The sequence below is a fragment of the Schistocerca gregaria genome, chromosome 4 (assembly GCF_023897955.1).
Source record: "Schistocerca gregaria isolate iqSchGreg1 chromosome 4, iqSchGreg1.2, whole genome shotgun sequence".
In the NCBI taxonomy this organism is placed as follows: domain Eukaryota; kingdom Metazoa; phylum Arthropoda; class Insecta; order Orthoptera; family Acrididae; genus Schistocerca; species Schistocerca gregaria.
The window spans coordinates 25,677,906-25,702,380 of NC_064923.1; the positions used below are offsets into that span (position 1 = coordinate 25,677,906).

At 46.9% G+C, this 24,475-nt stretch overlaps 12 non-coding genes across 12 annotated transcripts; all 12 read left to right on the top strand.

The window, feature by feature from the left end:
* Window positions 1–962: 962 nt before the first annotated feature.
* On the top strand, window positions 963–1,034 carry Trnat-agu (transfer RNA threonine (anticodon AGU)). Its single transcript has one exon. It is a non-coding gene; the product is annotated as a tRNA-Thr (tRNA).
* A 1,441-nt stretch (window positions 1,035–2,475) lies between these two features.
* Window positions 2,476–2,547, top strand: Trnat-agu (transfer RNA threonine (anticodon AGU)). Its single transcript has one exon. It is a non-coding gene; the product is annotated as a tRNA-Thr (tRNA).
* A 1,459-nt stretch (window positions 2,548–4,006) lies between these two features.
* Window positions 4,007–4,078, top strand: Trnat-agu (transfer RNA threonine (anticodon AGU)). Its single transcript has one exon. It is a non-coding gene; the product is annotated as a tRNA-Thr (tRNA).
* Window positions 4,079–5,531: 1,453 nt separating this feature from the next.
* On the top strand, window positions 5,532–5,603 carry Trnat-agu (transfer RNA threonine (anticodon AGU)). Its single transcript has one exon. It is a non-coding gene; the product is annotated as a tRNA-Thr (tRNA).
* A 6,748-nt stretch (window positions 5,604–12,351) lies between these two features.
* Trnat-agu (transfer RNA threonine (anticodon AGU)) lies at window positions 12,352–12,423 on the top strand. The gene has a single exon. It is a non-coding gene; the product is annotated as a tRNA-Thr (tRNA).
* Window positions 12,424–13,861: 1,438 nt separating this feature from the next.
* Trnat-agu (transfer RNA threonine (anticodon AGU)) lies at window positions 13,862–13,933 on the top strand. The gene has a single exon. It is a non-coding gene; the product is annotated as a tRNA-Thr (tRNA).
* Window positions 13,934–15,381: 1,448 nt separating this feature from the next.
* On the top strand, window positions 15,382–15,455 carry Trnat-agu (transfer RNA threonine (anticodon AGU)). The gene has a single exon. It is a non-coding gene; the product is annotated as a tRNA-Thr (tRNA).
* Window positions 15,456–16,917: 1,462 nt separating this feature from the next.
* Trnat-agu (transfer RNA threonine (anticodon AGU)) lies at window positions 16,918–16,989 on the top strand. The gene has a single exon. It is a non-coding gene; the product is annotated as a tRNA-Thr (tRNA).
* Window positions 16,990–18,436: 1,447 nt separating this feature from the next.
* Trnat-agu (transfer RNA threonine (anticodon AGU)) lies at window positions 18,437–18,508 on the top strand. Its single transcript has one exon. It is a non-coding gene; the product is annotated as a tRNA-Thr (tRNA).
* A 1,486-nt stretch (window positions 18,509–19,994) lies between these two features.
* On the top strand, window positions 19,995–20,066 carry Trnat-agu (transfer RNA threonine (anticodon AGU)). Its single transcript has one exon. It is a non-coding gene; the product is annotated as a tRNA-Thr (tRNA).
* Window positions 20,067–21,519: 1,453 nt separating this feature from the next.
* Window positions 21,520–21,591, top strand: Trnat-agu (transfer RNA threonine (anticodon AGU)). Its single transcript has one exon. It is a non-coding gene; the product is annotated as a tRNA-Thr (tRNA).
* Window positions 21,592–23,038: 1,447 nt separating this feature from the next.
* On the top strand, window positions 23,039–23,110 carry Trnat-agu (transfer RNA threonine (anticodon AGU)). The gene has a single exon. It is a non-coding gene; the product is annotated as a tRNA-Thr (tRNA).
* Window positions 23,111–24,475: the final 1,365 nt, after the last annotated feature.

Sequence of the window (24,475 nt, forward strand, 5' to 3'; positions counted from 1 at the left end):
ATATAAGTTCCACTTGTTTGTCAGTGACCGTGTGGCCTAATGGATAAGGCGTCGGACTTCGTATCCGAAGATTGCGTGTTTGATTCCTCTCTCGGTCGTGTTTTTCCAGATATGAAAAAGAAACATACCGTTTTAGTGCAGCACTTGAGCAGTACGAAACCGTGTGAACGTTGCTGTTGACCATTTTCTGCTTGGAGATGCTCTTGAGCTTGAAACACGCACAACAAGACCGGTGTTAACTAGCGAATTGGTTTGCATATTGCCGTCGCCGCGTGTTTTTGACTGGCACTTGCACATCTAAAATAACGTCGGAAAGTAACTCGTTCGGCTTATGAGTCACATCAAGTATGTGTGTTAATTTTGACGAAACTAGCTCTGCAGGTTGTCATGCAATTCTGTTACCTCTCAGAAATGATTATGAAATAAAAGTGAACTACGTGACGAGTGTGACGTTAGGAAAACATTAGGCAACATGGGGAGGTTCTGTATGGGACCAATCAACCCAAACGAGTACTGTGTGACGTGCTAACCGGCATATACTCACCGAGGCAGCGCGGCTAGCTCAGTCGGTAGAACATAAGGCTCTTAATCCCAGGGTCGTGGGTTGGAGCCCCACGTGGGGAGGAACGGAATTTTGTTCCTCTGCAGATGTAACTTACCGTTTTTCTGATTAACGTGATGTAATGGAAATAGCAACTTTAAACTTTGCCTACGTCTCCGTCAGTCGCTACGAAACTGTATTTGAAGGTGAAGGTGATTTTGTAGACATGTGTGAAAGACATGTTCTGAAATGCAAGTGGTGTTATTTGGAGAGCACTTCCTTTACGTGTCAGATGTGTAGGCAAGCAGTAATGGGTCGCCATAGCTGCAAATATTAGACGGTAATATGAAGTGTTGTCAGCTGAAGTCTGATGATCCAGACGACCGTAAGGATGAAGTACGCAAAAGTACCGCTAGGCCGCGCCTCTTTAGCTCAGTGGCAGAGCACTGGTCTAGTAAACCAGGGGTCGTGAGTTCGATCCTCACAGGAGGCAGACGAATTTTGGATATCAGTTGCGCGTCGTGGCCTTATAGCAAACAGTATCTGGGATGACTAACAATTAGCGAGAGGCGTTTTATTAAGAATTACTCTCAGATGTGATTAAGGCGAATGGCGCAGATAAAGCATTTGCCAAAGCGGTACAGCATAAGGTGGGATGGGACAGTCTGAAGTATATTTTATAGATGTATTTCTCACATATCTCAGAGCCTTCCGCGGTTGTCGTCGTCGTCGTCGTCGTCGCCGCCGCCACTTCTGCAGAAGTAGCAAATGGACATCGTAGCAAATGCGGCGAGGGACGCCCTGCCTTACATTTCCGAATGCACAAAGTGTGTGGTTTAGTTTCCCAGTCTATATTTGGTAGGTCTCGTAGCAGGTTGAATGTATCAAATGGGTGGGAAAGAGCAAGGGGCAGCGTCTGTGTAGAACGAAAACACAACTCCTCAGTGGTGTGAGCGTTTTGAGATGAGTCGTATATAAGTTCCACTTGTTTGTCAGTGACCATGTGGCCTAATGGATAAGGCGTCGGACTTCGTATGCGAAGATTGCGTGTTTGATTCCTCTCTCGGTCGTGTTTTTCCAGATATGAAAAAGAAACATACCGTTTTAGTGCAGCACTTAAGCAGTACGAAACCGTGTGAACGTTGCTGTTGACCATTTTCTGCTTGGAGATGCTCTTCAGCTTAAAACACGCACAACAAGACCGGTGTTAACTAGCGAATTGGTTTGCATATTGCCGTCGCCGCGTGTTTTTGACTGGCACTTGCACATCTAAAATAACGTCGGAAAGTAACTCGTTCGGCTTATGAGTCACATCAAGTATGTGTGTTAATTTTGACGAAACTAGCTCTGCAGGTTGTCATGCAATTCTGTTACCTCTCAGAAATGATTATGAAATAAAAGTGAACTACGTGACGAGTGTGACGTTAGGAAAACATTAGGCAACATGGGGAGGTTCTGTATGGGACCAATCAACCCAAACGAGTACTGTGTGACGTGCTAACCGGCATATACTCACCGAGGCAGCGCGGCTAGCTCAGTCGGTAGAACATAAGGCTCTTAATCCCAGGGTCGTGGGTTGGAGCCCCACGTGGGGAGGAACGGAATTTTGTTCCTCTGCAGATGTAACTTACCGTTTTTCTGATTAACGTGATGTAATGGAAATAGCAACTTTAAACTTTGCCTACGTCTCCGTCAGTCGCTACGAAACTGTATTTGAAGGTGAAGGTGATTTTGTAGACATGTGTGAAAGACATGTTCTGAAATGCAAGTGGTGTTATTTGGAGAGCACTTCCTTTACGTGTCAGATGTGTAGGCAAGCAGTAATGGGTCGCCATAGCTGCAAATATTAGACGGTAATATGAAGTGTTGTCAGCTGAAGTCTGATGATCCAGACGACCGTAAGGATGAAGTACGCAAAAGTACCGCTGGGCCGCGCCTCTTTAGCTCAGTGGCAGAGCACTGGTCTAGTAAACCAGGGGTCGTGAGTTCGATCCTCACAGGAGGCAGACGAATTTTGGATATCAGTTGCGCGTCGTGGCCTTATAGCAAACAGTATCTGGGATGACTAACAATTAGCGAGAGGCGTTTTATTAAGAATTACTCTCAGATGTGATTAAGGCGAATGGCGCAGATAAAGCATTTGCCAAAGCGGTACAGCATAAGGTGGGATGGGACAGTCTGAAGTATATTTTATAGATGTATTTCTCACATATCTCAGAGCCTTCCGCGGTTGTCGTCGTCGTCGTCGTCGTCGTCGTCGTCGTCGTCGTCGCCGCCGCCACTTCTGCAGAAGTAGCAAATGGACATCGTAGCAAATGCGGCGAGGGACGCCCTGCCTTACATTTCCGAATGCACAAAGTGTGTGGTTTAGTTTCCCAGTCTATATTTGGTAGGTCTCGTAGCAGGTTGAATGTATCAAATGGGTGGGAAAGAGCAAGGGGCAGCGTCTGTGTAGAACGAAAACACAACTCCTCAGTGGTGTGAGCGTTTTGAGATGAGTCGTATATAAGTTCCACTTGTTTGTCAGTGACCATGTGGCCTAATGGATAAGGCGTCGGACTTCGTATGCGAAGATTGCGTGTTTGATTCCTCTCTCGGTCGTGTTTTTCCAGATATGAAAAAGAAACATACCGTTTTAGTGCAGCACTTAAGCAGTACGAAACCGTGTGAACGTTGCTGTTGACCATTTTCTGCTTGGAGATGCTCTTCAGCTTAAAACACGCACAACAAGACCGGTGTTAACTAGCGAATTGGTTTGCATATTGCCGTCGCCGCGTGTTTTTGACTGGCACTTGCACATCTAAAATAACGTCGGAAAGTAACTCGTTCGGCTTATGAGTCACATCAAGTATGTGTGTTAATTTTGACGAAACTAGCTCTGCAGGTTGTCATGCAATTCTGTTACCTCTCAGAAATGATTATGAAATAAAAGTGAACTACGTGACGAGTGTGACGTTAGGAAAACATTAGGCAACATGGGGAGGTTCTGTATGGGACCAATCAACCCAAACGAGTACTGTGTGACGTGCTAACCGGCATATACTCACCGAGGCAGCGCGGCTAGCTCAGTCGGTAGAACATAAGGCTCTTAATCCCAGGGTCGTGGGTTCGAGCCCCACGTGGGGAGGAACGGAATTTTGTTCCTCTGCAGATGTAACTTACCGTTTTTCTGATTAACGTGATGTAATGGAAATAGCAACTTTAAACTTTGCCTACGTCTCCGTCAGTCGCTACGAAACTGTATTTGAAGGTGAAGGTGATTTTGTAGACATGTGTGAAAGACATGTTCTGAAATGCAAGTGGTGTTATTTGGAGAGCACTTCCTTTACGTGTCAGATGTGTAGGCAAGCAGTAATGGGTCGCCATAGCTGCAAATATTAGACGGTAATATGAAGTGTTGTCAGCTGAAGTCTGATGATCCAGACGACCGTAAGGATGAAGTACGCAAAAGTACCGCTAGGCCGCGCCTCTTTAGCTCAGTGGCAGAGCACTGGTCTAGTAAACCAGGGGTCGTGAGTTCGATCCTCACAGGAGGCAGACGAATTTTGGATATCAGTTGCGCGTCGTGGCCTTATAGCAAACAGTATCTGGGATGACTAACAATTAGCGAGAGGCGTTTTATTAAGAATTACTCTCAGATGTGATTAAGGCGAATGGCGCAGATAAAGCATTTGCCAAAGCGGTACAGCATAAGGTGGGATGGGACAGTCTGAAATATATTTTATAGATGTATTTCTCACATATCTCAGAGCCTTCCGCGGTTGTCGTCGTCGTCGTCGTCGTCGTCATCGTCGTCGCCGCCGCCACTTCTGCAGAAGTAGCAAATGGACATCGTAGCAAATGCGGCGAGGGACGCCCTGCCTTACATTTCCGAGTGCACAAAGTGTGTGGTTTAGTTTCCCAGTCTATATTTGGTAGGTCTCGTAGCAGGTTGAATGTATCAAATGGGTGGGAAAGAGCAAGGGGCAGCGTCTGTGTAGAACGAAAACACAACTCCTCAGTGGTGTGAGCGTTTTGAGATGAGTCGTATATAAGTTCCACTTGTTTGTCAGTGACCGTGTGGCCTAATGGATAAGGCGTCGGACTTCGTATCCGAAGATTGCGTGTTTGATTCCTCTCTCGGTCGTGTTTTTCCAGATATGAAAAAGAAACATACCGTTTTAGTGCAGCACTTGAGCAGTACGAAACCGTGTGAACGTTGCTGATGACCATTTTCTGCTTGGAGATGCTCTTGAGCTTGAAACACGCACAACAAGACCGGTGTTAACTAGCGAATTGGTTTGCATATTGCCGTCGCCGCGTGTTTTTGACTGGCACTTGCACATCTAAAATAACGTCGGAAAGTAACTCGTTCGGCTTATGAGTCACATCAAGTATGTGTGTTAATTTTGACGAAACTAGCTCTGCAGGTTGTCATGCAATTCTGTTACCTCTCAGAAATGATTATGAAATAAAAGTGAACTACGTGACGAGTGTGACGTTAGGAAAACATTAGGCAACATGGGGAGGTTCTGTATGGGACCAATCAACCCAAACGAGTACTGTGTGACGTGCTAACCGGCATATACTCACCGAGGCAGCGCGGCTAGCTCAGTCGGTAGAACATAAGGCTCTTAATCCCAGGGTCGTGGGCTCGAGCCCCACGTGGGGAGGAACGGAATTTTGTTCCTCTGCAGATGTAACTTACCGTTTTTCTGATTAACGTGATGTAATGGAAATAGCAACTTTAAACTTTGCCTACGTCTCCGTCAGTCACTACGAAACTGTATTTGAAGGTGAAGGGGATTTTGTAGACATGTGTGAAAGACATGTTCTGAAATGCAAGTGGTGTTATTTGGAGAGCACTTCCTTTACGTGTCAGATGTGTAGGCAAGCAGTAATGGGTCGCCATAGCTGCAAATATTAGACGGTAATATGAAGTGTTGTCAGCTGAAGTCTGATGATCCAGACGACCGTAAGGATGAAGTACGCAAAAGTACCGCTAGGCCGCGCCTCTTTAGCTCAGTGGCAGAGCACTGGTCTAGTAAACCAGGGGTCGTGAGTTCGATCCTCACAGGAGGCAGACGAATTTTGGATATCAGTTGCGCGTCGTGGCCTTATAGCAAACAGTATCTGGGATGACTAACAATTAGCGAGAGGCGTTTTATTAAGAATTACTCTCAGATGTGATTAAGGCGAATGGCGTAGATAAAGCATTTGCCAAAGCGGTACAGCATAAAGTGGGATGGGACAGTCTGAAATATTTTTTATAGATGTATTTCTCACATATCTGAGAGCCTTCCGCGGTTGTCGTCGTCGTCGTCGTCGTCGTCGCCACTTCTGCAGAAGTAGCAAATGGACATCGTAGCAAATGCGACGAGGGACGCCCTGCCTTACATTTCCGAATGCACAAAGTGTGTGGTTTAGTTTCCCAGTCTATGTTTGGTAGGTCTCGTAGCAGGTTGAATGTATCAAATGGGTGGGAAAGAGCAAGGGGCAGCGTCTGTGTAGAACGAAAACACAACTCCTCAGTGGTGTGAGCGTTTTGAGATGAGTCGTATATAAGTTCCACTTGTTTGTCAGTGACCGTGTGGCCTAATGGATAAGGCGTCGGACTTCGTATCCGAAGATTGCGTGTTTGATTCCTCTCTCGGTCGTGTTTTTCCAGATCTGAAAAAGAAACATACCGTTTTAGTGTAGCACTTGAGCAGTACGAAACCGTGTGAATGTTGCTGTTGACCATTTTCTGCTTGGAGATGCTCTTCAGCTTAAAACACGCACAACAAGACCGGTGTTAACTAGCGAATTGGTTTGCATATTGCCGTCGCCGCGTGTTTTTGACTGGCACTTGCACATCTAAAATAACGTCGGAAAGTAACTCGTTCGGCTTATGAGTCACATCAAGTATGTGTGTTAATTTTGACGAAACTAGCTCTGCAGGTTGTCATGCAATTCTGTTACCTCTCAGAAATGATTATGAAATAAAAGTGAACTACGTGACGAGTGTGACGTTAGGAAAACATTAGGCAACATGGGGAGGTTCTGTATGGGACCAATCAACCCAAACGAGTACTGTGTGACGTGCTAACCGGCATATACTCACCGAGGCAGCGCGGCTAGCTCAGTCAGTCGAGGCGCGGCCGTCGTGCAGGTCGGACGTGCCTGGAGCGTTGTTTACGTGCTCAGCTGCGGCCTGCGGTGCGGCACGTGGTGAGTCGAGGGCCGTTGCTGCGCGCAAACATCTTGTTTGTAACGAATAGAACCTAACATGGATCACCCAGAGCGGAAAGATACTTTGAAGTTTATGTTTGATGGAAGTTTTTCTCGACCGAAATATTACGAAGTCGAACGATTTCTCGATGAAGACGTAAAATTGCCTCCCACCGATATCATTGGTATCCATTTGTCTATTGTCAGTAGCACAGTTTATATCAAATTGCGTGACCCAGAATTGTGCGACAAAATCATCGATTCATGTGGCGGTACCTATAAATTTCGACACAGTGACGGGAATGTTGGTGAGGTGACTGTTGTCCACGCTGGTCTTGGTATTCGTACCGTCAGGATTTTCGAGTTGCCTTTTGAAATCTCGCCTGAACAAATTAATGCTTCTATTAAGTCCTACGGCAAAATTATCAGTAACATTGCCGAAAAGTGGGCCCCGTTCCATAAGTACCCTGTTTTGAACGGTGTGCGGCAAATTAAGATCGAATTGCAACGGCATATTCCGTCCTACCTAACGATTTGTGGATATAGGGCGATAATCATATATGAGGGACAGCCTCGTACATGTTCAGGCTGTAATTCCACGGGACACGTCCGGGCACAGTGCATCCAACGACGTGTAACGCAGCTGCCTGCGGGTGAACTGGGCCCTCCCCCGCAACCGACAATATTACCGACTACTCATGTAGCGGCGGTCCGTGCAAATACACCCACTGCGTCGGCTGCGGAAGTCGGACTTAGTGTGGCCGATGTTACGAATGACGGAGATGTACCTATGGAAATCTCTACCGCTCAGGAAGCTTTGCCGGTCGCTGGCTTACCTGCCGCGGTGCCCCGTGACGCCTCACGTGAGGAAGCCAGGGTTGACGTTGTGGAGGCGGCCACTACCGCCACTGACAGCCAGCAAGAGACAGAGACTCTTCCTCTTCCTTTAAAGAATGCGGAAGCCTCTGTCAGTGGGTCCTCCCCGAAAAAGCACAAGAAACGTCGGATCGCTCGTCCGGCGGCAGCTCAATCGGCACCTCCCTTGCGTGAAAAGGCCAAACACGCGGGCCGCATGATCTGCGATGACACTTCGGGGACCGAAGATTGTCTTCCGTCGTTGGCCTCACCCATGAATATTGACGATGATGTATCCAACCTTGACACGGGGTGGGCACATATTAGTGCACCACCGCGGATGGCCCAAGTTGCAGATGTGCAGGGTGACGGCCCGCAATGTGGTTCCGGAACTGCTGCAGCAGGCGCGACGACGGCTGTGTCTGTCGATAATTGGGCGGATGATATTGAAGATATGACTGGCAATCCCGAGCGTGAAGAACCGATGGCAACTGGTGATACGCTGCTTACGTCTCGGCGCAATGCAGCATCCACGGACGGCGACGTCTAGACTTATACGACCTCCGAAGCGGACGACTGTTGAAGGGATAAAAATCGTACCTGTTTTCATCTGCAGATGACCACTCATCCCACACCGCTCCGTTCACGACAATCCTATAAGATTTCTACCATAAATGTTAACCGCATTGTCTCTCAAGCAAAAATCCACAGCCTTCGACATTATTTACGGGCCGCTGATATAGATATTCTGTTCGTACAGGAAGCACTGACTCCACTCCTAGCCGACGTCCCCGGTTATGACGCCATTGTCAATATAGGGACGGAGGCAGGTACGATCATTCTGTATCGGGAAGGCATTGAATGTTCTTGTTTGTCCATGTTACCTACCGGACGAGGCATTGCCGCACAGTTCCATGATGTACTCCTTCTTAATGTGTACGCCCCTTCCGGTTCCAACGCGCGAGCGGCGAGGAGGGAGTTTTACACGGGAGAGATAGCGAATCTAATCACCGACTTGCGTCTGCGTATTATTATGGGTGGTGACTTTAACTGCGTATTGCGCCGCACCGATCAAACGCCGAACTTTAACTTTAGCCAGGAACTGCTAACACTGGTTACAGAATTGCAGTCAGTCGACACGTGGGCGACCTTACACCCAGATGAAGTTGCCTTTACTCACTTTACGCAGACATCTTCCAGCAGGTTAGATCGCATATATGTGCAACGCGGTCTTTTAGCCGACGTGGGAACTTGCGAATATTGGCCCGTTAATTTCAGTGACCATATCGCTTACCACATCGTCTTTAATCACTCACCGCAGAAAGTTTATAGAGGCTTCGGACGATGGCAACTCAACTGTCGCCTCTTACAAGACGCCACTTTAGAGCGTGAGATCCGGTCAGTTTGGCACTCCGTAACATCAAGCAGGCCCACGTATTCCACGTGGATTGATTGGTGGACGCTTCATGCAAAGGGGAAACTCATTACTTGCATCAAGCACCACGCCCGGATTCGTGCTCGCGGTGAGAAGGAAATCACTGAATTCTATTTCTGTGCCCTGCGAGAATTGTACCGGGATTATCATCAGGTGCCTAATAACATCACGCACGTACGCAGACTCCAAACCAAGATTACATCCTTGACGGCCTGCACCGCCGTCGGTCACCAGATTCGAGCACGTGACTCCACAAACTTGCCGCAACAGCAGACGTCAGTCCATCATATCGTCCAACAGTTACGTGCAGCGCGTAGGAAACTTATTCATAAGTTGCAGGATGCAGACGGTGCTTGTTATACCCTACAGCGAGACATCAAAAACCATGTTACCAACCACTTTGCTGCACTTTACACCTGTGCTGGTGTACCACATGAGAAAGTGCGAGAATGGTATCATTCTGGACCCCCGCCGTACCGCATTACCGACGACCTCAATCGGGACCTGCTTGCTCCCTTTACCAAAGAAGAACTGAAGGATGCCCTGCTTGCTGCGCCACGAAATAAATCTCCGGGCACGGACGGGCTCTCTGTCGAGTTTTACGTCAAATACTGGCCTATATTAGGGGACGAACTCACAGAGATGTACAATGAAGTACTACGTGGGATTGCTCTACCCCCAGCCTTCACAGAGGGGTTAACTGTTTTAATACCTAAGACGCCGACGCCGACCACCACCAAAGATCTGCGGCCCATTACTCTGCTCAATGCCGACTTTAAGCTTCTGACGCGCGCCCTCAATGCCCGATTACGGCAGCTGTTACCCTATCTTCTGGGACCATACCAAATGAGTGCGATCCGTGGTCGGTCGCTGTCCACCATTTTGGCGCTATATCGGGATCTCGTCTCCCTCACCTGGGCCACCCGCACTCCTATGGCCATAGCATTTCTTGACTTCGATAAGGCTTACGATCGAGCTGACTATCACTATCTCAGCGGCGTGATGGAATCAATGGGCTTCAGTCTTAATTTTATCCACCTCATCAACAACTGTATCAGTGGTACCCGTACACGCTTCCTGATCAATAATACATTGACGGAGTACGTCCAGCTCTCACGGGATATCAAGCAAGTCTGTCCACTTTCAACGACGCTCTATGCGATCCTCATGGAACCCTTGTTGCGCCATCTACATCATAGCCTCCCTGGATTCCAGTTTTATGGTATCAAGTCTGTGGTCCAAGCTTACGCAGACGATGTCAGCGTGCTTCTTAACGACGTTCGCGATGTCACCGCAGCGAAACGCATTCTTGAGGAATTCCAAAGAGATAGTGGTGCCATGTTAAACGTCAATAAATCCGCCGCCTTAACGCTTGGTCAAGAACGACCTATCACAGGCGACGCTTGGCTGCCCTGTGTACAGACTAGAAAACACCTTGGTCTCTACGTTACGGCCCGGCCTCTGGACATGTCTCACAAAAATTGGATAACCAAAATTCAGGCGATAAAAGCACTCCTGCGCGACCAGAACATGCGACACCTCGATCGTCTGCAGCGAGCCTTTTTCGTCAACTCTGATGCCCTCTCTAAATTACAATTTGTTGCCGCCGTCCTACCTATGCCACCCACAGTAGCAAGATCACTCCTAGCGGCGGCCGCCTGGTACGTCTGGAAGCTCAATATTTTTAAGGTTTCCTTCACCACGACAGCACTGCCATGCGATATGGGAGGCCTTGGCTTGAAAAACCCCGGCATTCATGCCCTAGCCCTGTATCTGAAACGCTCATGGCAGATACTCACCGCCAGCGAGGACACCGTCACGAAGCGGCTCTATCAACTGTCCCGCCCCCGCAATATATCTCCGCCTGTGGACATTGGCCACGTCGGCCCGCACTTTCAGCATATAGCACTGTATTACCTTGAAAGTAGCTATCTCGACGACGAGCTTTTCAAGAAGCCGACGGTAAAACTGTACCGCCACTTACTTCGGCCGTCACTGCCTGGCCCCTTGGAAAAGAAGTATCCGGCTTGCAATTGGTCCCTCGTTTGGGCTAACATCCATAATCCAACGCTTCCGACAGATGTCCGCTCCAAATGGTATGACGTGGTCGCTGACACTATTCCGACGAAAGAAAAGCGGCACAGGATTAATCTTGCACCCAGTCCCTACTGCGACTTGTGCCACATGGTTGAGACTATTGCACATCTGTTTGTCTGCAAGGATCAAGTGCACATCTGGAATTGGACGCGCAAAAAACTCGCTGTGCTCAACCGGACTGCGCCTCATGCGATTCAGATCCACGACATTCTGCGCCCGGACTACCGACTCTTCCCTGCAGCCAAACATAACAGCTACCTATGGCTTATGGGACATTTTATCCACTATATTCTGTCCGGCAGCGCGCCTAATGTCTTAGATTTTCAAGTATATCTCTCACACCAACACTGGCGCACAACCAACCAATATGGGCACCGGTATCAGTCAACATTTCAAAATTTTCCTCACATCGTCCTTGAGATGAAGTAGGACGTGGATAACATGAATATCTGTTATAACAATTCGTTTTTCCTGTACTATAGTCAAGGTTATACTCACTGCAAAGACTTCCATTTGTCTCATTGTGATTCTGAATAAAGCAACGTATGAGATCAAGAATATGTCCTTCCCAGGATCAGTTATTTCTACGACATATTAAATTTGGTGTATTTTGAATGAAACAAAAGCGCAAAACAGACAGCAGAAACGAGCAAAGAAGATGGATAGAAAACAAACGAATATACAAATTACAACGAACAAAAAAAAAAAAACTAAAAAAAAAAACAAAAAAAAAAAAAAAAACAAATGGATAAGGCGTCGGACTTTAATAAAAAAAAACAAAAAAAAAGTTGGTAGAGCGTCACACTCTTAATCCAAGGGTTAATTAGAAGAAAAAAAGTCGGTAGAACATAAGGCTCTTAATCCCAGGGTCGTGGGTTCGAGCCCCACGTGGGGAGGAACGGAATTTTGTTCCTCTGCAGATGTAACTTACCGTTTTTCTGATTAACGTGATGTAATGGAAATAGCAACTTTAAACTTTGCCTACGTCTCCGTCAGTCGCTACGAAACTGTATTTGAAGGTGAAGGTGATTTTGTAGACATGTGTGAAAGACATGTTCTGAAATGCAAGTGGTGTTATTTGGAGAGCACTTCCTTTACGTGTCAGATGTGTAGGCAAGCAGTAATGGGTCGCCATAGCTGCAAATATTAGACGGTAATATGAAGTGTTGTCAGCTGAAGTCTGATGATCCAGACGACCGTAAGTATGAAGTACGCAAAAGTACCGCTAGGCCGCGCCTCTTTAGCTCAGTGGCAGAGCACTGGTCTAGTAAACCAGGGGTCGTGAGTTCGATCCTCACAGGAGGCAGACGAATTTTGGATATCAGTTGCGCGTCGTGGCCTTATAGCAAACAGTATCTGGGATGACTAACAATTAGCGAGAGGCGTTTTATTAAGAATTACTCTCAGATGTGATTAAGGCGAATGGCGCAGATAAAGCATTTGCCAAAGCGGTACAGCATAAGGTGGGATGGGACAGTCTGAAATATATTTTATAGATGTATTTCTCACATATCTCAGAGCCTTCCGCGGTTGTCGTCGTCGTCGCCGCCGCCGCCGCCACTTCTGCAGAAGTAGCAAATGGACATCGTAGCAAATGCGGCGAGGGACGCCCTGCCTTACATTTCCGAATGCACAAAGTGTGTGGTTTAGTTTCCCAGTCTATATTTGGTAGGTCTCGTAGCAGGTTGAATGTATCAAATGGGTGGGAAAGAGCAAGGGGCAGCGTCTGTGTAGAACGAAAACACAACTCCTCAGTGGTGTGAGCGTTTTGAGATGAGTCGTATATAAGTTCCACTTGTTTGTCAGTGACCGTGTGGCCTAATGGATAAGGCGTCGGACTTCGTATCCGAAGATTGCGTGTTTGATTCCTCTCTCGGTCGTGTTTTTCCAGATATGAAAAAGAAACATACCGTTTTAGTGCAGCACTTGAGCAGTACGAAACCGTGTGAACGTTGCTGTTGACCATTTTCTGCTTGGAGATGCTCTTGAGCTTGAAACACGCACAACAAGACCGGTGTTAACTAGCGAATTGGTTTGCATATTGCCGTCGCCGCGTGTTTTTGACTGGCACTTGCACATCTAAAATAACGTCGGAAAGTAACTCGTTCGGCTTATGAGTCACATCAAGTATGTGTGTTAATTTTGACGAAACTAGCTCTGCAGGTTGTCATGCAATTCTGTTACCTCTCAGAAATGATTATGAAATAAAAGTGAACTACGTGACGAGTGTGACGTTAGGAAAACATTAGGCAACATGGGGAGGTTCTGTATGGGACCAATCAACCCAAACGAGTACTGTGTGACGTGCTAACCGGCATATACTCACCGAGGCAGCGCGGCTAGCTCAGTCGGTAGAACATAAGGCTCTTAATCCCAGGGTCGTGGGTTCGAGCCCCACGTGGGGAGGAACGGAATTTTGTTCCTCTGCAGATGTAACTTACCGTTTTTCTGATTAACGTGATGTAATGGAAATAGCAACTTTAAACTTTGCCTACGTCTCCGTCAGTCGCTACGAAACTGTATTTGAAGGTGAAGGTGATTTTGTAGACATGTGTGAAAGACATGGTCTGAAATGCAAGTGGTGTTATTTGGAGAGCACTTCCTTTACGTGTCAGATGTGTAGGCAAGCAGTAATGGGTCGCCATAGCTGCAAATATTAGACGGTAATATGAAGTGTTGTCAGCTGAAGTCTGATGATCCAGACGACCGTAAGGATGAAGTACGCAAAAGTACCGCTAGGCCGCGCCTCTTTAGCTCAGTGGCAGAGCACTGGTCTAGTAAACCAGGGGTCGTGAGTTCGATCCTCACAGGAGGCAGACGAATTTTGGATATCAGTTGCGCGTCGTGGCCTTATAGCAAACAGTATCTGGGATGACTAACAATTAGCGAGAGGCGTTTTATTAAGAATTACTCTCAGATGTGATTAAGGCGAATGGCGCAGATAAAGCATTTGCCAAAGCGGTACAGCATAAGGTGGGATGGGGCAGTCTGAAATATATTTTATAGATGTATTTCTCACATATCTCAGAGCCTTCCGCGGTTGTCGTCGTCGTCGTCGTCGTCATCGTCGTCGCCGCCGCCACTTCTGCAGAAGTAGCAAATGGACATCGTAGCAAATGCGGCGAGGGACGCCCTGCCTTACATTTCCGAATGCACAAAGTGTGTGGTTTAGTTTCCCAGTCTATATTTGGTAGGTCTCGTAGCAGGTTGAATGTATCAAATGGGTGGGAAAGAGCAAGGGGCAGCGTCTGTGTAGAACGAAAACACAACTCCTCAGTGGTGTGAGCGTTTTGAGATGAGTCGTATATAAGTTCCACTTGTTTGTCAGTGACCGTGTGGCCTAATGGATAAGGCGTCGGACTTCGTATCCGAAGATTGCGTGTTTGATTCCTCTCTCGGTCGTGTTTTTCCAGATATGAAAAAGAAACATACCGTTTTAGTGCAGCACTTGAGCAGTACGAAACCGTGTGAACGTTGCTGTTGACCATTTTCTGCTTGGAGATGCTCTTGAGCTTGAAACACGCACAACAAGACCGGTGTTAACTAGCGAATTGGTTTGCATATTGCCGTCGCCGCGTGTTTTTGACTGGCACTTGCACATCTAAAATAACGTCGGAAAGTAACTCGTTCGCCTTATGAGTCACATCAAGTATGTGTGTTAATTTTGACGAAACTAGCTCTGCAGGTTGTCATGCAATTCTGTTACCTCTCAGAAATGATTATGAAATAAAAGTGAACTACGTGACGAGTGTGACGTTAGGAAAACATTAGGCAACATGGGGAGGTTCTGTATGGGACCAATCAACCCAAACGAGTACTGTGTGACGTGCTAACCGGCATATACTCACCGAGGCAGCGCGGCTAGCTCAGTCGGTAGAACATAAGGCTCTTAATCCCAGGGTCGTGGGTTCGAGCCCCACGTGGGGAGGAACGGAATTTTGTTCCTCTGCAGATGTAACTTACCGTTTTTCTGATTAACGTGATGTAATGGAAATAGCAACTTTAAACTTTGCCTACGTCTCCGTCAGTCGCTACGAAACTGTATTTGAAGGTGAAGGTGATTTTGTAGACATGTGTGAAAGACATGTTCTGAAATGCAAGTGGTGTTATTTGGAGAGCACTTCCTTTACGTGTCAGATGTGTAGGCAAGCAGTAATGGGTCGCCATAGCTGCAAATATTAGACGGTAATATGAAGTGTTGTCAGCTGAAGTCTGATGATCCAGACGACCGTAAGGATGAAGTACGCAAAAGTACCGCTAGGCCGCCCCTCTTTAGCTCAGTGGCAGAGCACTGGTCTAGTAAACCAGGGGTCGTGAGTTCGATCCTCACAGGAGGCAGACGAATTTTGGATATCAGTTGCGCGTCGTGGCCTTATAGCAAACAGTATCTGGGATGACTAACAATTAGCGAGAGGCGTTTTATTAAGAATTACTCTCAGATGTGATTAAGGCGAATGGCGCAGATAAAGCATTTGCCAAAGCGGTACAGCATAAGGTGGGATGGGACAGTCTGAAATATATTTTATAGATGTATTTCTCACATATCTCAGAGCCTTCCGCGGTTGTCGTCGTCGTCGTCGTCGTCGTCGTCGTCGTCGTCGTCGTCGCCGCCGCCACTTCTGCAGAAGTAGCAAATGGACATCGTAGCAAATGCGGCGAGGGACGCCCTGCCTTACATTTCCGAATGCACAAAGTGTGTGGTTTAGTTTCCCAGTCTATATTTGGTAGGTCTCGTAGCAGGTTGAATGTATCAAATGGGTGGGAAAGAGCAAGGGGCAGCGTCTGTGTAGAACGAAAACACAACTCCTCAGTGGTGTGAGCGTTTTGAGATGAGTCGTATATAAGTTCCACTTGTTTGTCAGTGACCGTGTGGCCTAATGGATAAGGCGTCGGACTTCGTATCCGAAGATTGCGTGTTTGATTCCTCTCTCGGTCGTGTTTTTCCAGATATGAAAAAGAAACATACCGTTTTAGTGCAGCACTTGAGCAGTACGAAACCGTGTGAACGTTGCTGTTGACCATTTTCTGCTTGGAGATGCTCTTCAGCTTAAAACACGCACAACAAGACCGGTGTTAACTAGCGAATTGGTTTGCATATTGCCGTCGCCGCGTGTTTTTGACTGGCACTTGCACATCTAAAATAACGTCGGAAAGTAACTCGTTCGGCTTATGAGTCACATCAAGTATGTGTGTTAATTTTGACGAAACTAGCTCTGCAGGTTGTCATGCAATTCTGTTACCTCTCAGAAATGATTATGAAATAAAAGTGAACTACGTGACGAGTGTGACGTTAGGAAAACATTAGGCAACATGGGGAGGTTCTGTATGGGACCAATCAACCCAAACGAGTACTGTGTGACGTGCTAACCGGCATATACACACCGAGGCAGCGCGGCTAGCTCAGTCGGTAGAACATAAGGCTCTTAATCCCAGGGTCGTGGGTTCGAGCCCCACGTGGGGAGGAACGGAATTTTGTTCCTCTGCAGATGTAACTTACCGTTTTTCTGATTAACGTGATGTAATGGAAATAGCAACTTTAAACTTTGCCTACGTCTCCGTCAGTCGCTACGAAACTGTATTTGAAGGTGAAGGTGATTTTGTAGACATGTGTGAAAGACATGTTCTGAAATGCAAGTGGTGTTATTTGGAGAGCACTTCCTTTACGTGTCAGATGTGTAGGCAAGCAGTAATGGGTCGCCATAGCTGCAAATATTAGACGGTAATATGAAGTGTTGTCAGCTGAAGTCTGATGATCCAGACGACCGTAAGAATGAAGTACGCAAAAGTACCGCTAGGCCGCGCCTCTTTAGCTCAGTGGCAGAGCACTGGTCTAGTAAACCAGGGGTCGTGAGTTCGATCCTCACAGGAGGCAGACGAATTTTGGATATCAGTTGCGCGTCGTGGCCTTATAGCAAACAGTATCTGGGATGACTAACAATTAGCGAGAGGCGTTTTATTAAGAATTACTCTCAGATGTGATTAAGGCGAATGGCGCAGATAAAGCATTTGCCAAAGCGGTACAGCATAAGGTGGGATGGGACAGTCTGAAATATATTTTATAGATGTATTTCTCACATATCTCAGAGCCTTCCGCGGTTGTCGTCGTCGTCGTCGTCGTCGCCGCCGCCGCCGCCACTTCTGCAGAAGTAGCAAATGGACATCGTAGCAAATGCGGCGAGGGACGCCCTGCCTTACATTTCCGAATGCACAAAGTGTGTGGTTTAGTTTCCCAGTCTATATTTGGTAGGTCTCGTAGCAGGTTGAATGTATCAAATGGGTGGGAAAGAGCAAGGGGCAGCGTCTGTGTAGAACGAAAACACAACTCCTCAGTGGTGTGAGCGTTTTGAGATGAGTCGTATATAAGTTCCACTTGTTTGTCAGTGACCGTGTGGCCTAATGGATAAGGCGTCGGACTTCGTATCCGAAGATTGCGTGTTTGATTCCTCTCTCGGTCGTGTTTTTCCAGATCTGAAAAAGAAACTTACCGTTTTAGTGTAGCACTTGAGCAGTACGAAACCGTGTGAATGTTGCTGTTGACCATTTTCTGCTTGGAGATGCTCTTCAGCTTAAAACACGCACAACAAGACCGGTGTTAACTAGCGAATTGGTTTGCATATTGCCGTCGCCGCGTGTTTTTGACTGGCACTTGCACATCTAAAATAACGTCGGAAAGTAACTCGTTCGGCTTATGAGTCACATCAAGTATGTGTGTTAATTTTGACGAAACTAGCTCTGCAGGTTGTCATGCAATTCTGTTACCTCTCAGAAATGATTATGAAATAAAAGTGAACTACGTGACGAGTGTGACGTTAGGAAAACATTAGGCAACATGGGGAGGTTCTGTATGGGACCAATCAACCCAAACGAGTACTGTGTGACGTGCTAACCGGCATATACTCACCGAGGCAGCGCGGCTAGCTCAGTCGGTAGAACATAAGGCTCTTAATCCCAGGGTCGTGGGTTCGAGCCCCACGTGGGGAGGAACGGAATTTTGTTCCTCTGCAGATGTAACTTACCGTTTTTCTGATTAACGTGATGTAATGGAAATAGCAACTTTAAACTTTGCCTACGTCTCCGTCAGTCGCTACGAAACTGTATTTGAAGGTGAAGGTGATTTTGTAGACATGTGTGAAAGACATGTTCTGAAATGCAAGTGGTGTTATTTGGAGAGCACTTCCTTTACGTGTCAGATGTGTAGGCAAGCAGTAATGGGTCGCCATAGCTGCAAATATTAGACGGTAATATGAAGTGTTGTCAGCTGAAGTCTGATGATCCAGACGACCGTAAGAATGAAGTACGCAAAAGTACCGCTAGGCCGCGCCTCTTTAGCTCAGTGGCAGAGCACTGGTCTAGTAAACCAGGGGTCGTGAGTTCGATCCTCACAGGAGGCAGACGAATTTTGGATATCAGTTGCGCGTCGTGGCCTTATAGCAAACAGTATCTGGGATGACTAACAATTAGCGAGAGGCGTTTTATTAAGAATTACTCTCAGATGTGATTAAGGCGAATGGCGCAGATAAAGCATTTGCCAAAGCGGTACAGCATAAGGTGGGATGGGACAGTCTGAAATATATTTTATAGATGTATTTCTCACATATCTCAGAGCCTTCCGCGGTTGTCGTCGTCGTCGTCGTCGTCGTCGTCGTCGTCGTCGTCGTCGTCGTCGTCGTCGTCGCCGCCGCCGCCGCCGCCACTTCTGCAGAAGTAGCAAATGGACATCGTAGCAAATGCGGCGAGGGACGCCCTGCCTTACATTTCCGAATGCACAAAGTGTGTGGTTTAGTTTCCCAGTCTATATTTGGTAGGTCTCGTAGCAGGTTGAATGTATCAAATGGGTGGGAAAGAGCAAGGGGCAGTGTCTGTGTAGAACGAAAACACAACTCCTCAGTGGTGTGAGCGTTTTGAGATGAGTCGTATATAAGTTCCACTTGTTTGTCAGTGACCGTGTGGCCTAATGGATAAGGCGTCGGACTTCGTATCCGAAGATTGCGTGTTTGATTCCTCTCTCGGTCGTGTTTTTCCAGATATGAAAAAGAAACATACCGTTTTAGTGCAGCACTTGAGCAGTACGAAACCGTGTGAACGTTGCTGTTGACCATTTTCTGCTTGGAGATGCTCTTCAGCTTAAAACACGCACAACAAGACCGGTGTTAACTAGCGAATTGGTTTGCATATTGCCGTCGCCGCGTGTTTTTGACTGGCACTTGCACATCTAAAATAACGTCGGAAAGTAACTCGTTCGGCTTATGAGTCACATCAAGTATGTGTGTTAATTTTGACGAAACTAGCTCTGCAGGTTGTCATGCAATTCTGTTACCTCTCAGAAATGATTATGAAATAAAAGTGAACTACGTGACGAGTGTGACGTTAGGAAAACATTAGGCAACATGGGGAGGTTCTGTATGGGACCAATCAACCCAAACGAGTACTGTGTGACGTGCTAACCGGCATATACTCACCGAGGCAGCGCGGCTAGCTCAGTCGGTAGAACATAAGGCTCTTAATCCCAGGGTCGTGGGTTGGAGCCCCACGTGGGGAGGAACGGAATTTTGTTCCTCTGCAGATGTAACTTACCGTTTTTCTGATTAACGTGATGTAATGGAAATAGCAACTTTAAACTTTGCCTACGTCTCCGTCAGTCGCTACGAAACTGTATTTGAAGGTGAAGGTGATTTTGTAGACATGTGTGAAAGACATGTTCTGAAATGCAAGTGGTGTTATTTGGAGAGCACTTCCTTTACGTGTCAGATGTGTAGGCAAGCAGTAATGGGTCGCCATAGCTGCAAATATTAGACGGTAATATGAAGTGTTGTCAGCTGAAGTCTGATGATCCAGACGACCGTAAGGATGAAGTACGCAAAAGTACCGCTAGGCCGCGCCTCTTTAGCTCAGTGGCAGAGCACTGGTCTAGTAAACCAGGGGTCGTGAGTTCGATCCTCACAGGAGGCAGACGAATTTTGGATATCAGTTGCGCGTCGTGGCCTTATAGCAAACAGTATCTGGGATGACTAACAATTAGCGAGAGGCGTTTTATTAAGAATTACTCTCAGATGTGATTAAGGCGAATGGCGCAGATAAAGCATTTGCCAAAGCGGTACAGCATAAGGTGGGATGGGACAGTCTGAAATATATTTTATAGATGTATTTCTCACATATCTCAGAGCCTTCCGCGGTTGTCGTCGTCGTCGTCGTCGTCGTCATCGTCGTCGCCGCCGCCACTTCTGCAGAAGTAGCAAATGGACATCGTAGCAAATGCGGCGAGGGACGCCCTGCCTTACATTTCCGAGTGCACAAAGTGTGTGGTTTAGTTTCCCAGTCTATATTTGGTAGGTCTCGTAGCAGGTTGAATGTATCAAATGGGTGGGAAAGAGCAAGGGGCAGCGTCTGTGTAGAACGAAAACACAACTCCTCAGTGGTGTGAGCGTTTTGAGATGAGTCGTATATAAGTTCCACTTGTTTGTCAGTGACCGTGTGGCCTAATGGATAAGGCGTCGGACTTCGAATCCGAAGATTGCGTGTTTGTTTCCTCTCTCGGTCGTGTTTTTCCAGATATGAAAAAGAAACATACCGTTTTAGTGCAGCACTTGAGCAGTACGAAACCGTGTGAACGTTGCTGTTGACCATTTTCTGCTTGGAGATGCTCTTGAGCTTGAAACACGCACAACAAGACCGGTGTTAACTAGCGAATTGGTTTGCATATTGCCGTCGCCACGTGTTTTTGACTGGCACTTGCACATCTAAAATAACGTCGGAAAGTAACTCGTTCGGCTTATGAGTCACATCAAGTATGTGTGTTAATTTTGACGAAACTAGCTCTGCAGGTTGTCATGCAATTCTGTTACCTCTCAGAAATGATTATGAAATAAAAGTGAACTACGTGACGAGTGTGACGTTAGGAAAACATTAGGCAACATGGGGAGGTTCTGTATGGGACCAATCAACCCAAACGAGTACTGTGTGACGTGCTAACCGGCATATACTCACCGAGGCAGCGCGGCTAGCTCAGTCGGTAGAACATAAGGCTCTTAATCCCAGGGTCGTGGGTTGGAGCCCCACGTGGGGAGGAACGGAATTTTGTTCCTCTGCAGATGTAACTTACCGTTTTTCTGATTAACGTGATGTAATGGAAATAGCAACTTTAAACTTTGCCTACGTCTCCGTCAGTCGCTACGAAACTGTATTTGAAGGTGAAGGCGATTTTGTAGACATGTGTGAAAGACATGTTCTGAAATGCAAGTGGTGTTATTTGGAGAGCACTTCCTTTACGTGTCAGATGTGTAGGCAAGCAGTAATGGGTCGCCATAGCTGCAAATATTAGACGGTAATATGAAGTGTTGTCAGCTGAAGTCTGATGATCCAGACGACCGTAAGGATGAAGTACGCAAAAGTACCGCTAGGCCGCGCCTCTTTAGCTCAGTGGCAGAGCACTGGTCTAGTAAACCAGGGGTCGTGAGTTCGATCCTCACAGGAGGCAGACGAATTTTGGATATCAGTTGCGCGTCGTGGCCTTATAGCAAACAGTATCTGGGATGACTAACAATTAGCGAGAGGCGTTTTATTAAGAATTACTCTCAGATGTGATTAAGGCGAATGGCGCAGATAAAGCATTTGCCAAAGCGGTACAGCATAAGGTGGGATGGGACAGTCTGAAATATATTTTATAGATGTATTTCTCACATATCTCAGAGCCTTCCGCGGTTGTCGTCGTCGTCGTCGTCGTCGTCGTCGCCGCCGCCACTTCTGCAGAAGTAGCAAATGGACATCGTAGCAAATGCGGCGAGGGACGCCCTGCCTTACATTTCCGAATGCACAAAGTGTGTGGTTTAGTTTCCCAGTCTATATTTGGTAGGTCTCGTAGCAGGTTGAATGTATCAAATGGGTGGGAAAGAGCAAGGGGCAGCGTCTGTGTAGAACGAAAACACAACTCCTCAGTGGTGTGAGCGTTTTGAGATGAGTCGTATATAAGTTCCACTTGTTTGTCAGTGACCGTGTGGCCTAATGGATAAGGCGTCGGACTTCGTATCCGAAGATTGCGTGTTTGATTCCTCTCTCGGTCGTGTTTTTCCAGATATGAAAAAGAAACATACCGTTTTAGTGCAGCACTTGAGCAGTACGAAACCGTGTGAACGTTGCTGTTGACCATTTTCTGCTTGGAGATGCTCTTGAGCTTGAAACACGCACAACAAGACCGGTGTTAACTAGCGAATTGGTTTGCATATTGCCGTCGCCGCGTGTTTTTGACTGGCACTTGCACATCTAAAATAACGTCGGAAAGTAACTCGTTCGGCTTATGAGTCACATCAAGTATGTGTGTTAATTTTGACGAAACTAGCTCTGCAGGTTGTCATGCAATTCTGTTACCTCTCAGAAATGATTATGAAATAAAAGTGAACTACGTGACGAGTGTGACGTTAGGAAAACATTAGGCAACATGGGGAGGTTCTGTATGGGACCAATCAACCCAAACGAGTACTGTGTGACGTGCTAACCGGCATATACTCACCGAGGCAGCGCGGCTAGCTCAGTCGGTAGAACATAAGGCTCTTAATCCCAGGGTCGTGGGTTGGAGCCCCACGTGGGGAGGAACGGAATTTTGTTCCTCTGCAGATGTAACTTACCGTTTTTCTGATTAACGTGATGTAATGGAAATAGCAACTTTAAACTTTGCCTACGTCTCCGTCAGTCGCTACGAAACTGTATTTGAAGGTGAAGGTGATTTTGTAGACATGTGTGAAAGACATGTTCTGAAATGCAAGTGGTGTTATTTGGAGAGCACTTCCTTTACGTGTCAGATGTGTAGGCAAGCAGTAATGGGTCGCCATAGCTGCAAATATTAGACGGTAATATGAAGTGTTGTCAGCTGAAGTCTGATGATCCAGACGACCGTAAGGATGAAGTACGCAAAAGTACCGCTAGGCCGCGCCTCTTTAGCTCAGTGGCAGAGCACTGGTCTAGTAAACCAGGGGTCGTGAGTTCGATCCTCACAGGAGGCAGACGAATTTTGGATATCAGTTGCGCGTCGTGGCCTTATAGCAAACAGTATCTGGGATGACTAACAATTAGCGAGAGGCGTTTTATTAAGAATTACTCTCAGATGTGATTAAGGCGAATGGCGCAGATAAAGCATTTGCCAAAGCGGTACAGCATAAGGTGGGATGGGACAGTCTGAAGTATATTTTATAGATGTATTTCTCACATATCTCAGAGCCTTCCGCGGTTGTCGTCGTCGTCGTCGTCGTCGCCGCCGCCACTTCTGCAGAAGTAGCAAATGGACATCGTAGCAAATGCGGCGAGGGACGCCCTGCCTTACATTTCCGAATGCACAAAGTGTGTGGTTTAGTTTCCCAGTCTATATTTGGTAGGTCTCGTAGCAGGTTGAATGTATCAAATGGGTGGGAAAGAGCAAGGGGCAGCGTCTGTGTAGAACGAAAACACAACTCCTCAGTGGTGTGAGCGTTTTGAGATGAGTCGTATATAAGTTCCACTTGTTTGTCAGTGACCATGTGGCCTAATGGATAAGGCGTCGGACTTCGTATGCGAAGATTGCGTGTTTGATTCCTCTCTCGGTCGTGTTTTTCCAGATATGAAAAAGAAACATACCGTTTTAGTGCAGCACTTAAGCAGTACGAAACCGTGTGAACGTTGCTGTTGACCATTTTCTGCTTGGAGATGCTCTTCAGCTTAAAACACGCACAACAAGACCGGTGTTAACTAGCGAATTGGTTTGCATATTGCCGTCGCCGCGTGTTTTTGACTGGCACTTGCACATCTAAAATAACGTCGGAAAGTAACTCGTTCGGCTTATGAGTCACATCAAGTATGTGTGTTAATTTTGACGAAACTAGCTCTGCAGGTTGTCATGCAATTCTGTTACCTCTCAGAAATGATTATGAAATAAAAGTGAACTACGTGACGAGTGTGACGTTAGGAAAACATTAGGCAACATGGGGAGGTTCTGTATGGGACCAATCAACCCAAACGAGTACTGTGTGACGTGCTAACCGGCATATACTCACCGAGGCAGCGCGGCTAGCTCAGTCGGTAGAACATAAGGCTCTTAATCCCAGGGTCGTGGGTTCGAGCCCCACGTGGGGAGGAACGGAATTTTGTTCCTCTGCAGATGTAACATACCGTTTTTCTGATTAACGTGATGTAATGGAAATAGCAACTTTAAACTTTGCCTACGTCTCCGTCAGTCGCTACGAAACTGTATTTGAAGGTGAAGGTGATTTTGTAGACATGTGTGAAAGACATGTTCTGAAATGCAAGTGGTGTTATTTGGAGAGCACTTCCTTTACGTGTCAGATGTGTAGGCAAGCAGTAATGGGTCGCCATAGCTGCAAATATTAGACGGTAAT